Raw genomic sequence first — 16106 nt, 5'->3', positions numbered from 1 at the left:
TGAAACATTAGCATTTTTGGAAGCATCCCTGGTGACGCCATATGAAGACAAGTTTGAGAACCACTGGTGTAGAGGTAATCAAAGGATAAATATTGGCCATCAACTAAAGCAGTGCTTCTCAGACTTTTGCCTGCTTATGAATCACTAGAGTATCATCCTAAATGCAGATTCTGATTTAGCAGGTCTGGGATGGGGCTTGAGAGTCCATATTTCTGACCAGCTTCCACAGGATGCCAATGTGGCTGGTCCGTGAATCACTCCTGGAAGAGCAAGAAACTGAAGAGGACCAGGCCATTCCCATCACTCTTACCCCAATTCCCCTTCCAGTTGCCACAAAGACAGAAATTGCCTCTAGTATCAGTCCTCTGGTTAAAGCCCTGAGGCCAGCTCTCTAAACTAAGTGGAGTATAGGCTGGAAGAATCTAAGAGAAAAGGAAGGAAGACCTCAAGGTCACCCCCAGCCTACACAACAGACAGTAGAAAACAAGAAGGAAAAGGCCACTGAACTCAGGAGTTAAGGGTATTTGGGGCATCATTTTCATCCACAGAAAATAAAGCAATGATTTAGATTACAATAAAAGTATTTTTGGCAATGACCTTAATTACTAAGTATAGTGAAATCTTACAGCTAAATGTTAAGCAGCCACTAAAATTTATATTATGGAAGAATAAGTAAGGATCTAGAAGGAAGTTAATGATATAACTTTCATTTTAAAAACCTAACAGGGTGGATAGAACGGGGAAAGTAAATAAGCAAGGGAACAAGAAAGAAATGCTTTTGAGAACATGTACACTTTGGGGTTAGCTATCATTCTCTCTGGGGAAGAGGTGGTGGAATTGTAGGTGATATTTATTTTTTTCTTAGTAGAAACAAGATAATCAAAATACCACTCTCTTCCTCCGAAGAAGATGTTTAGGTCTCAAGCTCTACTTAGTCCTACTCACAATTTCCAGGGGATAATCAAGCTGCCCTTTACAGCTTTCTCAAATTGCTGGTCCTCTGCTACAAGCCACACCCATGGTCACCAAGAGCTAATGGTGCAACCCCAGCCTCCATACGGTTAATAGAATCACTGGTGCTGTTGATAAGCTCTCCCAACCCTGGGCTCCAATACCACTCCACAGCTTCCCCAGCTCAACCTACAATCACAGCTCTTTCTTCCCAGGGTAAAGAAATCTGATTCGGAGTATGGCAGCCATTTGAGGCTAAAACTAGATTTAGAAAATATTGTAAATAATGGTAACGCCAATAGGCTTCACCCACTTGCTCTGGTTTCATGTCTCAAAATGGTACCCACGCTATATCACCTTCCCTCTCAAAGGTCTTAACACCAATTTACATCGTCCCAATTATAAGCCCCCGTATTCCTTTTATAATTCTACATTGACAGGGTTGAGGAGAGGTATGTATATGGATACCTGGTGATCTACCTTGACTAGCCAGGATCCCTGATGTCAATCCATTGATTACGTTCCTTTCACAACCTCAAATTGAAAAATTTTAAAGATTTTTTATTTATTCATTTGAGACAGAGAGAGAGAGAGAAAGCATGAGCAGGGGAGCAGCAGAGGGAGAGGGAGAAGCAGACTCCCCACTGAGCTGGGAGCCCAGGGTCCTGGGATCATGACCTGAGCTGAAGGCAGATGCTCAACCAACCGAGCCACCCAGGTGCCCCTCAAATTGACTTAAACAAGTTGGTTTTTGGAGAAGGTTGTAGCATAGGACCTCACTGATGAGTACATTAGCATAACAGGAAGTTTGTTTTTTTAAAAAAGTAATAATCCAGAGTGGCTGCACCGGCTTGCATTCCCACCAACAGTGTAGGAAGGTTCCCCTTTCTCCGCATCCCTGTCAACATCTGTCGTTTCCTGACTTGTTAATTTTAGCCATTCTGACTGGTGTGAGGTGATATCTCATTGAGGTTTTGATTTGAATTTCCCTGATTAACATAGCATAATAATAAAAAAATAAATAAATTCACAAAATTAATGAAAAAAAAAGTAATAATCCAGAAGACTACAAGCAAACTACATTTGGAGACTCAGTCATAAGTATCACTACACCATGTGTCCAATTACAGTACCATTTAGATATGTTAACATTACTTTTATATAGAAAGAAAAATTGATCAGAGTATTTCAAGCTCCTTCATTATCAACATGGTATTTCAAGTCTTTGGCTAAAGATTCATGGTTGGTTGCTTCTGTTAGACCATTAATTATTGTGCTTCATTATGGACAACCTCGGGTTTAAAGTTATTAGCTTTTTAACTCTTCTTTGTAATTAGATCAGCATAGTTTTCTGTTAAAAGGCAACAAATCAATAAGTCAGCTGAAGGAAATACTTCCTGCCTCGGGCAACATATAATTAGTCTGTTAGCCTCAAATGTCTGTGAAGTGAATTGTTTGAAGTTTACTGTCAAATTAAAATTCCTCTGATTTGTTAAGGATCTACTATATATTTATTCCTAATGCTATAGAGTAATTGTAATTCAGCTGTTTGTTTAGCCGTATATATATATTTTTTTTCATTTAGGTCCCTTTCTTGTTAAAACTGAATAACAATCTATACACTAAAAAGAAAAATAAGAAGCTATCATCAATAGAGGATAAAATAGAGAAATAGAGGAATAAATGCCAAAAATGTCATTCTTCAACAAAGCAACTTAGCTCAAAAGTATTATTTGCAAATATGTTATCTATCACACTAATTTATCTTCTTAAAATGTCATCAGGAATACACCCTAAAAAAGATAATTAAAAACAAGCTATGACTATGAAAATCATTAAGAGAAGTAATGTGAACACAGAAGGAGACCTAGAAACTAACAAGATCCAGGTGTCCACTAAAATATAAGTTCCTTGAGGGTAAAAACTTGCCTCTTATTTACCACTGTATCTTCAACCCCTAAAAGAGTGTCTGGCACATGGTAGATCCTTAATAAACATTTGCTGCATAACTCACTGTTCAGAGTAGCTCTCTACAAGAGAACACAATGGATATTAAAAGCATAAATATTTTAGTTGCTAGAAATAGATGTTCTGTAGCAGAGCAGAAATATTCTGAAAATGCCAGCATTAGGTATATGATATATCCTATAGAGCTAGAAAGAGTCTCTTCCAACTTTATACTCATCAAGGAACTTTCTAATTGCAAAACTCACTTCCAGAGGTGGAACATAGTAAAGGAAACCTAAATGTTCCAGTTGTTAAAGCTATGAACGCCCATTTGTCAATTAACACTTGGCATTGTTTTATAAATCAATCTCCTTGTGACTTTGGCTGTATTGGTAGATTTCCTAAAACTTTTACAAGTCCTAGGTGAATTTATAGCTTTGAATTTCTAGTTGTTCAAAGTTAAACCCAACCAGGTATCCACCAAAGGACAGGCACTCGTTAGAACCCTATCAGAAACATCTAGTCAAACACTTTCCCATTTCAAAACAATGACAAATTCTAGCCATCAAGGGACTGGGCCAACAGCCAACACAAAGAAGAAAGCTGTGCAGTGACCACAGTATGCTCCAGCAGGAAAGAACCATAGCTTGGTTTGGGAGAAAGCTGGATTTTAGACTATCCCTGACTCTAAGAAAATAAATAAATAAATAACTGCATTGGCTATCTCTATTTTTCAGGGATGGGGTTTGGGAATGAGGGGGGAAAAAATCACTGTTATGTAGTAAAAGGGAACAGTAAAAAAAAAAAAGAAAGAAAGAAAGAAAGAAAGAAAGAAAGAAAGAAAGAAAGAAAGAAAGCAAGCACTTTCTCCCAGGTTTTCTTAAGTGAAATTCAGTATATCTCAAGATAGAGGCTTTTGTCCTCTTCCCCATCTCTAAAATCCTGACTCATTGTCCCAACTAATCCAGTTCATTCAATGGTATCATTATTCTTCAATCTAATAGGCACATATTTTTAAGGGAGAAGGGAGAAGGGTGTCTCCCTTCTCCTTTATATACCAAATCAAATTATTTCATGAAGTCCTATCGGTTATTCAAAATGATCCATTTCTATCCTTCCTTATTTCCTTTGCCAGTGTCCCAACCTAAGGCTTCACTAAGGCATGCATGAGCATAGACTATAACCTAATAATAGATCACATAACTTATTGGTTTTACTCATTAATGTAATATAAATGCTCCAATTTTTTATTTACATTTTTGTCTTGTTTCCTCCACTAAAGATCTATTTATTTGGGATTGGGATCTGGTGATCATGAAGAACTCTTAGTGTTAGTTCAAATAGATAACATTTTGTGGGGCCTACCACAAAATCTACCTTTCTAAATCAAAAGTCTTATATCTACCTAATACAGAGTTTCTCCCTCTTTTCAAGAACAGTTTTAGTTATCTAGTGCTTCAAAATCCTGGCGTTGGGAGCATCCACTTCCAAGATCACCCACTGCCTTACATGGCTGGTGACAGAAGGACTCCATTATTTGCAAGTGGTAAGCCTGAAGATCCTCACAACATGGTGTGGGCTTCTGCCAGAATGAACAATCCAAGAATAAACAAAACAAAAGAGAATGTCTTTTATGATCTGTCTTTGGAAGTCACATGCCATCATCCCACTGGTTCTACAGGGCAGTGCCACTTAATGTGGAAGGAAATTACACAATAGCAGGAATACCAGGGGGCAAGGCTTATTGAAGGCCATCTTGGAGAATGGGTACCACATCAAAAACTAACTTCTATGTGCATGTGGGTTGTGGTCATCAAACACTTCTGTGGGTCACCATTTCACTCTAATTTCCAAGATTACAAATGTAGCCTTGTTTAGAAGAGTAATTTCTAGGATGGAATTTAGGAAGATACTGACCTAAAGCTTTGTATGTAGAAACAGCAATAAAAATGGGACAAGTTGCTTACATTCAATAATGCTAAACAACCAGTTTGAATACATGGCTAACAACGAATTTTCTCCCTAGTCCCAAATGTTTATATTTATATTTATATCACCTGTCATTTTGTTTCATATATTAGTGGGGTGCAGGGGCAGTATATAGAAACTTACAATCATGGGTTCTGGTTTCAGCTTGCTATTTGAGTTTGAGTCCTTAAGTGAACTGCAGATCCCACTTCAGCTTTGGTAACCTCTTCTTTGCCACTCAAAGTATGGTCCAAAGAACAGCAATATCATCATCACCTGGGAATTTATTAAAATTGCAAATGGATGGGCTTTCACTTCAGACCCACTGAATCAGGATATGTGTTTTTAACAAGATGCTCGGTGATTTGTGTAGGGAGTGCTTATCCAGGAACTACTTCACAGACTGTGAAAGCTGTTATGTCAAATTTTTCACTTCTCCAAAGGAAAACACCTATCAGGATTCTCTGCATAGCAGATGTCTCAGAACACTGCTGATTGAGTGACATCATTGCGACTTCCCCTGCTGGGCAGGCTTTCTTTCTGCTTTTGCCAGTGAAAAAGCAGTAACTCTTTGCCCGTCCCCCCGTTAACTCTTTAAAATGTAAGTGTGCACATAAACAGAGCAGAAAGTAGGAAACATATTTTTTCATTTTTGTTTTGCTTTCTTCTAATGTACTAAGTACAAAGGCATTAGGCTCATAATTAATATTATGATGAAAATCTTCCCACTTTTCAAAAGATAAAATTGCAGTTCTCACTGGACACTATAGATTTCCAAACTCCCACAATGAACTTGGGCAAACTGTCACTTCACTTCTTGAGTCCCAGGTGTCTCCTGAGCAAAATATGCCTCATAACTCATAAAGTTTTTTCTTTTTATATTTTTTGCACATTTGTAGTTGGTAAGATGTACAGATTTTGATGCACAACATGATGAGTTTTTACAAACATATATACCTGTGTAACTACCACACCAATTAAAATATGGAACATGTTCACCACCCACAAAGTTCCCTTAGCTCCCTTTCAGTCAATCTTACCTTCTAGAATGGATGGATAGTGAGGAGTTTTCAAGATGATATTCAGGAAATTAGAACTGGAAGGAGACTATTTTAGACTCAAAGGAATTGAAACTTACCTAAGGTCTTAGAGCTAGCAGGTGGCAGAGCTGAAAATTGATTCTAGGACAGCAAATCTTTCACAGTATCCTTTTCTGTAAGTTAAGGTGTGATGTGGAAGGGTATATACATGGGACTTTCCTCACCATAAATTATTGTTGTCTCTTGTTAAACTTTACATAGATGGAATTAATCCATTTGTCGCCTTTGACTCTGACACCCTTCACTCAACATAATGGTTCTGAGATCCATGCATGTTGTTGCATGTGTGAGTATTTCTCACAGGATTGTGTTGAAACGTAAATGAGATATATGGAAAAGTACATGTTTCCATGCTTTTAAATCTGAAAATCAACTGAGGGCATTTGGGGCCTAAAATTTCCATCTTTCTCTCCCAGGTACTAGGAGTGAGGGGGTAAAATGTCATCTCCCATTGGATGAGCTACTTCTAATTTTGTTACCTTTACTCAGATTTGCTGATATGTTCCTGAGATTACTATTGCAAATAAAAGGGGCTGTGCTCTCCTTCTATCAGAACATGATAACTGATAATCTTACAGGTTTTCCTTCAGCCTGGGGATGATGCTTGGCATTGATAACCACAAGCTCCAATGGGAATTTTCCAGGAAAGCAAAAAGCACCTGGAAAAATCTCTGTCCATCCATTGTCACTATGGCAACATGTAATTATAACTGCCCCAAATGAGAATTCCTCTCTCTACCGATACAATACAATTATGCCACTTCAAAACCATTCATTTTCAACAGGATTGCTCAGCATAGATTGATGGAAGAATTATGTCTCAACCACAATAATGATGAAAAGTAATTATGTGAGTCCTACCAACACTTTGACATTGAGATGAAGTTTTGTCTATGAGATCACTAAGCTGTGATCCAGCAGGAAACAGGAATAATTGTCTTGGCCAAGATTCCATGACCAACGTGAAGCAGATAATTGAGGCAATTATTTGGCAAATTCAAACCAAAAAGCATACTAGAGTAATAACACTGTTCAACACTAATGGTGCTCTCAAGTAAGATAACTGTAATTATATGTTCCTGTAGCAACAATGCTTAAACATTTTTTCCCCACCCATCTTAACTTCAGGTATTTATGAGAATACTCACTTTCTGATAGTTTCCAACATTGAGTATTCACTTGAAATGCAGTTTTAAGGATGATTTTTAGGTATACAAAGATGGAAGTCTAGTGTCCTTATCATTTATATATTTTTAAACTTCTAGGGGAGTCTAAAGAAAATTGGTGAGATATTATCCTTAATGTTGAGGCCAAAGCAATATGTTCAAAGGAAAGTATCTTTCGATTCTGTCTCACTGTTAATATAGTGGATGCCTGGTTTGTAGCTGCTATTACGAAAGTGAAATGTATTAAACAGGTTTATTGCAATAACAAGTTATAAAATTCATTTCAAACCGGCATACACCATGAAAAGTTTAGAGGTAGGTACTGCTGGATGCTAATGACATGTTTTGAGCCATGCTTCAACATGTCAACACAAATTTCTTTCCTTCCTCTGTGATGACTTGACTTTATTTTTCCCCATTTTTTAGATGTAATTGATATATAACAATGTATAAGTTTAAAGGTATACAATGTGACAATTTGATATATGTATATATGGCTAAGTAATCACCACAATAAGATTAGTTAACACATCTGCAACCTCATAAAATTACCCATCTTAGGTGTGTGTGATAAGACCTTGTAAAATTCACTGTTTTAGCAACTTGTAGGTACACAATACAGGATTGTTTGTGATGGCTTTAGTTTCAGGTCAAATCTCTCTAAGTGGCAAAGACAGAAATAGCAGACCTATCCTTGCTTCTCTTAGCTTAGCAACCCCAATGGCACAATAGAACTTATTCCTGATGGTTCCAGCAAGAGTCTCAGGATAAAGCAGGTGGTCCCAGTAGGTCACATATCTACCCAGAAGGAAGAGAGGGAGTCTATTACTATTTATGTCTACCTGAAACACACCCAATAAAATTTAACTTTACAAATTCATCTCAAAGAGGACCAAAATATAGGATCATTGTGTTTAGTGGAGTATTATTAATAGAATACATAATAATAATCCAACAAGCAGTTATGAAATGCCCATGGGCCAGTGTTAAGGTTTTTTTTTTAAGTTAAAATATAAATAAATGATAGTTTCTGACTCCTATCATCTGAGAGTTTATGACCTAGCAGGGAGTCAGGACTTAAAATAAATGTGAAGTTAGAGAATATAAGACAATATACAGTCCTATGCAATATTGGAGAATTCAGATTATAAGAGGTATGGGAATTTATTGAAGTGAATGGTAAAATATACTTGCTCTATATCCCAGTAGTTCTACTCCTACTCAAGAGTAATAAAATAATATATTCACAAAAAGACTGTCAAAAGAATGTTTATAGCATCTTTATTTGTGGAACAAGAGATCCACAGATAAATAAGTTGTGGTATATTCATACAATGGAATATTACTCTATAATAAAGAAGAGAATGATCTACTAACATGGATGAATATCAAAAACCTTACTCTTAGACAAAGAAACATGGAAAAAATGCAACATATCATTGTAATTCCCTTTAAATGAAATAGAATAGGCAATAGAGTGGCAGAAAACAGATCACTGCCTACCTGGGTCAAGAGTGAGGGATTAGCCTCAAGGGGACATGAGGAAACATTTGGAAAGATAAAAATATTCTATATCTTAATTGGTTACATGGGTATAAATATATGCAAAAACTCATCAAACCATACACTCAAAATGAGGGCATTTAGCTTATTTAAATTATGCTTCAATAAGTTGATTAAAAAACAGTAAGAGGAGTACATTAAATCACTGGGTCAGTGTTAGTAATCAAGGAGGTAGTAGATAAGACTTTATTATTTAAAATAGTCATAAATTAGGGGCGCCTGGGTGGCTCAGTTGGTTAAGCGACTGCCTTCGGCTCAGGTCATGATCCCGGAGTCCTGGGATCGAGTCCCGCGTCGGGCTCCCTGCTCGGCAGGGAGTCTGCTTCTCCCTCTGACCCTCTTCCCTCTCATGCTCTCTATCTCTCATTCTCTCTCTCTCAAATAAATAAAATCTAAAAAAAAAATAAAATAAAATAAAATAGTCATAAATTATATGGTGTGTGTGTGTCTCTCAGAGAGACAGGGGAGAGAGAGAGAGATGATTACATTGCCTAACATAACATGATGAGAAGAACCTGGGCACTTGATCCAAACACATCCACTTCTACATGCTCTTTTTGCCATCAGCTGGCAGGAAAGTGATCTCATTTGCATTACCTGAAAAATTGACCACCACCTACTTCCTTGGAATATTAAAAGATATTAAATGCAAAGATCAAATTAAATTAAAATGATCTGATGAAAAAGAATAAAATCTATTCAATGCATTAAAATGATAGAATAAAGAATATAATAAAGAATAGTAAAATATGGGTGGATGGATGGATGGATGGATGGATGGATAGAAGACAGATTACTTTTAACTTTGGCAAGAGGTTTTGTCAAGAGTAAGGAGGCAATCCTGTGCACAGAAGTACACACTTCATGGAAATTCTTTATTCAGAAAAATAAGGAAGAAAAGGGGCTACAGAATAAATTCAGTACTTTGACCACAGAAGTAGTCAATGTTCTATCTGGGCCAGTTGAGCCAAAGATAGTCACAAAGATTAAATGATTCATTTCCTACTCTTTGTTACCATAATTATAATATTATCATAGCTGAGATAAACAGTGAATGAGTGTCTAATGCAGAGCGAGGTATCAGAGGGGTTGTCTTGAGTTTGTAAATAAAAGAAAGTACACTGAGCCTGCACTTTGGGGAATGCCCTAGGTACCACCTGATGTGCAACATCTCCAGATAACTTGGTCATTCTATGTAAATAAATTAAACGCTATCTATGGAGTAGTTGTGTAATTCCCCGTTACATGGACCAGCAGCTTTAGGACCACCAGTGAGCTAGTTAGAAATGCATGCAATATCTGCTGATCAGGATTTGCATTTTAACAAGATCCCCAAGTGATTCCTGTGGACACCAAAGTTTGAGACCAAACAGCCCTGCTCCCTTGCTTCATGAAAGGAAATCTAGGACAACAAGAAAGGGAAGCTTATTCTCCTGGTACGGAGACTTATTCTCAGGCTTGAACTGCTAACTCAAAAGCTCCTATAGACTTAGGCTACCATGAAGAGCCTACTAAAAGGGACACAAAAGTCAGAAGCAATAATGTAGGCAATGGTAGTCAGGAAGTCAGAAGAGCAATATATGCCAAAATGCTCAGCCTCAGTAGTATTAACAGCAACACTGAAATATTACTGCTTACCATCACTGACAAAATTTAAGAGAATGATATTAAATATTGGTAAAGCTACGGGGAAACTGAAACTTTCATTTGTATCACTGATGGAAGTGAAGAGCATTCGTTCATTCATTTTTGAAGAGCATTCTGGCATTAGCTAATTAGATGAACAATGGGTACCCCCTATGACCAAGCTATTGCATGCCTCGATGTGTATCCAGGGAAACCCTTGCACGCATGCCCAAGGAGAGTTACATAAGATTTGTTGCATGAGGCTGCTACAGCATTGTTAACAAGAAAACATGGGCACAGTCTAAGTGACATCCAAAAGAAGAATGTTTAAAACAAAATGTGCTATTTCTATACTCTGAAATACCAAAATATCTGTTAAAAAGAATAAGTGGTTATATGTAGATTCACATAGGAAGATTTCCAAGACATATCACCAACTTAACAAATTAGTTGAAGAATACTATTTAAGATATAAGTTCTTGTTTTTAAAGAAAACACGTATACAAAAAACTCCATATTTCTATAGGTGCAATTACATACACCACATACATATCTGGGGCAAGCACACAGATAAATGACCAGATGAATATACACAAAATCTTTTAAAGTTATTATCTCTGGAGAGGAAGCTGGATCAGCACATGATGGTATAGAGATATGTTAAGTGTGTGTGTATGTGTGTATTATTTTATTTTTGTTAGCAAATATAATAAATAAAATAACCTGAAGGAGAATTATTTATATAAACCTAATGAGTTACTTTGTATTTCTCACTAAAACATCTGTAGAAAATATTATTTTTCTCGGAACCGAACTTTGTATTCAATGTGAAGACTAAAGTCTATTGAATTATCACCTTTTTACGGGATATTGTCTGGGTTTTCTAAGTGGAAAGATCCTTTAGCATCCTTACACATAAAAATTAAAATTCTTGAAAAACGTTTCACTATAAAACCTTTGGCATTTTCAGCGTGACTTGCAATCAGTTACTGGTTATTTCCTTCCAAAAAAAACCTATTAAAACACTTTGAATAATATACAAGACTAACTTTTCTCAGAAATTTTAACATTTCCCAGAAAATATAACATTTGCATAAGTTGCCATAGGATAAAATCTTGTTAAGTATATTTCTATTTATAATTCCCATTACTACATCCATCTCCTACCTATACCTGGATCCACAAAAACTGCCTTCCCCCCTGATTTTGCCCACATCTTGTTTAATTCTTACTACAACTCTATGATGTACTATTATTATCCCCATTTATATGTAAGAAGCAGGGACTCATCAGGTTAATTAAGTAACTTGCTCAAAACCAGGTTTTGTATACCAAAGATCCCAGTTTCCAAATTTGTTATGCCTATTATATACTCCCCCTAAGAGTTTATGAGAATTTCACCTACTCTACATCCTCAGCAAGATTTTGTATTATTATTTTTCATTTATAAAATATAATTGTGGGTATATAGTGGCTTCAAATTGTGGTTTTAATTTTCATGTCCCTAGGGCCTAATGAAATTGAGCACCTTCACCTATGTTTATTGGCCATTTGAATAACATCTTTTGCTAACTCCTTGCTCAAATCATTTGCCCTTTTTCTATTGTGGTAACTGTTTATTTCATCTGGGGAAGACTTGGGACTTAGATTCCCCAAAAAGTGTCCATTAGCAACATCCCTTCCCTAATTAATCATCTACCTCCACTGATTTACAAAGTGCCTGAATCTCCTACAAGAAGATTTGGAACTCTGGGAATTTCAAGAAAAAAAAAATCCCCTTCCTCAGAAATCCTAATAAAATAAACAGAAATAAACAATTTAAAACCCACCAAAAATGCAATCCATAGCTATTTTATTGATTTTTATTGGTACTTTCCTCTTACTGTTATGGGAGACCAGTAACTTTCTCATTAGAAAATTTTCTTGACTTCCTAATGCTTGAAAAGCACCATATCAATGAGTGGTACAATGTCTCAAGGCTTTGACTGTGTTTTGTTTGTTTTGTTTCAAAGTGGGTGGTATGGTTCTTAACTTTAATATTCTAGGTCATAATTTCTCAGCAATCCAGACTCCCAAGTGTTCTCAAATATAATACTTTAAAGATCCCAAATTAACTAAAACTAATATAACAAATAATGAAACCACACATTCTGATGAGAGGATTATAAGAAAGAGTGTGGAAATGAATAAGACAGAAATATTCTGAAACAATTTACCAAGGGCGATGAAGAGCCACAAGGCCTTTGTTAGATTTATATGTAGAAGTCTGTCCTTCCAGAAGCACAGAAAAGAGTGGTTTTGAGAAATTTAAAGAACATTTGCCCATTGAAGAGGCCAAAACATAACTAGTGATGGTTCTTTTAGGTTTTTTTTTCTTTAAAAAAATGCCCCAATTCTTTTCAAAGAGCCATTAGCATTTCAATTCTTGTCTCTCTGTTGAGTATTAGAAGGGCATTCACACTTAAGTCATAAACTGTCAAGAAGCTTCTTTTTCTCTCTCCAATCTGTATTGTTTTGTTCTGTGTATGACAGGAAAAAATCACTGCAAGACATTACCAAAGCCTGAGGAAAATGCTCATTAGTACACAAGGTACTAGTGTATACTAGTCGTTTCATTCTCGGTTTGAGTATTTTAAACTAATTTGTGCAGAACTATTTTTTTGTTTCCCTGAAGAGTTTTCCTAATTAAAGTTTTCTGGGGAAAGAGGCCCTTCCGTTGACACAATTCAATATTGCAGGAAACACTGGTGTCACCTTGATTCTCAAAAATGATAGGAAAGATGAGGTGAGGCAAAACTAAGCAATTAGGGCTCAAAATGAGGTTCCTACACCTTTGTCTCAGCTTCACTTAGAAGTGCAGACATGTTACTGAAATAAGCCTGCGTTAAACTAACATCTTATTTTTTAATCATTTTTGGCATGTAGGTAATTTTCCATATCTTATTTTTGTACAAAGGTGTAATATCACATAATATAATTTCAAATACTTGGCTTCCAAATGCCCTCAAATAAAAGAATGAACCTTATTTCTACTGGAAATTAGAAACCAATCATTTTGTAGAAAGCAAATTACTCAATCTGTCTGATTTGAGCTTCACAAGATGCTTTAACAAGTCACAAGTCTCTGAAGACAATGTCAAGTTAAAACAAAGGCAATTAGGCTGGAACTAGATTTATTTTATGGCTAAATTTCCAATTCCAAAAGGTGAGGCCCAAGAATAGAGACATGTCTATTGTGTTCTGTTTGATTTTTGTTAGTTTGTTTGATGGAGAATAACTTTGACAAGTGTAACAATGGACTCCCTTCTCAGCAAGAAATCAAAGATAATTTAGATGAGGGAATGAACCCTGGTCCAGCAATCATTAAGCAGCTGGGTGGCCTTTGGAAAGACACTTCATGTTGCTGGGCTTTCGTTTCAGCATCTACAAAATAAGCCTCTGAACTCTATAATTCCTATCATCCCTTCCAGCCCTGATTTTCTGTGACAACATTTAAAAATCCATTTAAGCTAAAATAATTTACATTTTAGTACTGATCCTGTAAAAGACCAATCAGTACCATCGTAACTAATAAAACCAAGACAAAACAGTAGCAGTCTGGTGATAATCATGATAATAACTATTTTAGATTCGAATCAAGCTGCACAATTTACAAAGAGTTTTCGCGCTTCTATCAGTGTCGTTTCTTAGTTCCCTAGGACTGCATAGCTTGCAAGTTGTAAGTCCAGAACAAATCATTTGGTTCAAGAATCAGGGTGTTCCAAACTCATAGAAAAAAAAAAAGATCAGACTTGTGGTTGCCAGAGTGGAGGTGAGGAAGGGGGGAACCAGAAGAAGGCGGTCAAAAGGTACAAACTTCCAATTATAAGATAAATAAGTGGTAGGGACGAAATGTACAACCTGATGACATTGCTAACAGCGCTGTAATAATATACAGGAAAGTTAAGAGAATAAATCCTAAGAGTTCTCAACACAAGAAGGATTCCCCCCCCTTTTCTCTCTTCTTTTTATTGTATCTGTCTGAGAAAATGGATGTTAGCTGACATACTGTGGTGATCATTCCATAATATATGTAAAGAGACCCATCATGCTGTATGCTTTAACCTTATATGGTGATGTGTCCATTGTTTCTTAATAAAAACTGGGGGGAAAAAGAAACAGGATGTAACCCATATTTTGCTATCTTTGTGGTAATTTTGAAGGAGGATTGTGTAGAATTGGTTATCGATGTCAGACTTTGACATTAAAGTGAGGGTCTTTTTATACTAGTAACGCATTCTTTCCCTCCCGATGACATGGCAGTAGACACATAAAGGAGAGGATCCTTGAAGTGAAATGATATGTTTTCCTAGAATTATAACCGAATAAGCACTCCTCCTCTCTCTTGTCTTAGACTGACAGGGAGAACCAAACGATACGGTGGTCAAAGAAGGAGCTCGAAAAACTGTCATACTTCAAATCAATTATTTACTATGAGTGTGGGTGGGTAGTTACATAAGTAGTTACATAAGCTCTCTGTGTATAAAGAATAATAATTCACCTCAAAAGAACTAATGAAATTTGTGCATGTGAATGTGTGTGCATTTCAGGGCTGGCATACATTAGGCAGTCCCTATATATTGGTTTTCTATCTTTTCCCTAAGAAGCATCATGGAATGTCAACATTGAAATGCCCCACATCCCTGAAAGGACGAAAAGCACAAACCTGGTTCTAAACCCAGGCCCATCTTTACGAACCAGATGACCTCTGAACATCAGTTGTCTTACGTGTGTGTGTGTGTGTGTGTGTGTGTGTGTGTGTACACCACCTACCAAAAAGATTTATTCTAAAAACTGTAGTCTATTCTGCTACAGTGCTTATTCTTATAATGAGAACTAGCTGATACGTGATTATTAAATAGAGGAATTCTGCCAGTATAATTGAGAAATCAGGTTGTTTTACAGACTTTATTTTTTCTGGTCACATGCTGTTTTGCACCAAGTAACTATAGCTATATGCCAAGCCCACCCACACAGCTAATTACAGCAAGGCTTACAGGAATACAGTAGTATATATTATGCTCATTTACCCCTGTATGCGGCCTTGTGGCTTGGTTTATCCAAGTTCTCTGCTTTGAAGGTGTTTACTGAGCAATTTTCTCTGATCTTTGACCTAAACTTAGCAGCTGCAGCTCTCTTTTATATCCCTTTCCATAAGCCTATCTTTACATTTTTTAAAAAAAAATGAAGGCTGCATTATTTTAACTAAGCTAGTATTTTGTTTTTATTAGATTGTTAGTGCTTTCATTACAAAGTTGAATAGGTTCTGAGTGGTCGTCCCAAAGTGTATTCTCCCATTATTTTGTTATTCTAAAGCACAATTTAACAAAATATTTTTTTAATTTGTACAATCACATTATAAAGAAACACCTGTAAATCAGATAACACGTGTAAAGTACCTAGTCCAGTGCTCAGCAGATAGATTTTAAATATCAGATTCCCTATTTGTTCGGGATGGTAGTATTTCATTTCAAAAGGCAGAGAAATGAATTAAGTGAAATTTGGGATCTCTTAGAGCCTTAAGGATGTCTTCTGAGTCTGTGAGAGAAAGCATAATTCCTACTAAAAACATTAGCTAAAAGCATAAGCTATGAACATCAGAGCAAAATGCCCTGGGAATTATTCATGGTTCACTGTAAAGACACCGCAAGGGTCAGACTAAAAGAAAAAAAAAAAAAGACCCAAGGGTTACATTGTACCTCATGTATTTTTTCAATCCACTTGGTACCTCCCAACCAAAAGGAAA

This window comes from Callorhinus ursinus, unplaced genomic scaffold (assembly GCF_003265705.2).
Source record: "Callorhinus ursinus isolate GAN/ISIS: 27379988/994484 unplaced genomic scaffold, GSC_fseal_2.0 scaffold1, whole genome shotgun sequence".
Taxonomy (NCBI): Eukaryota; Metazoa; Chordata; class Mammalia; order Carnivora; family Otariidae; genus Callorhinus; species Callorhinus ursinus.
The sequence above is the reverse complement of the archived record's forward strand: the minus strand, read 5'-3'. Positions refer to the sequence as shown.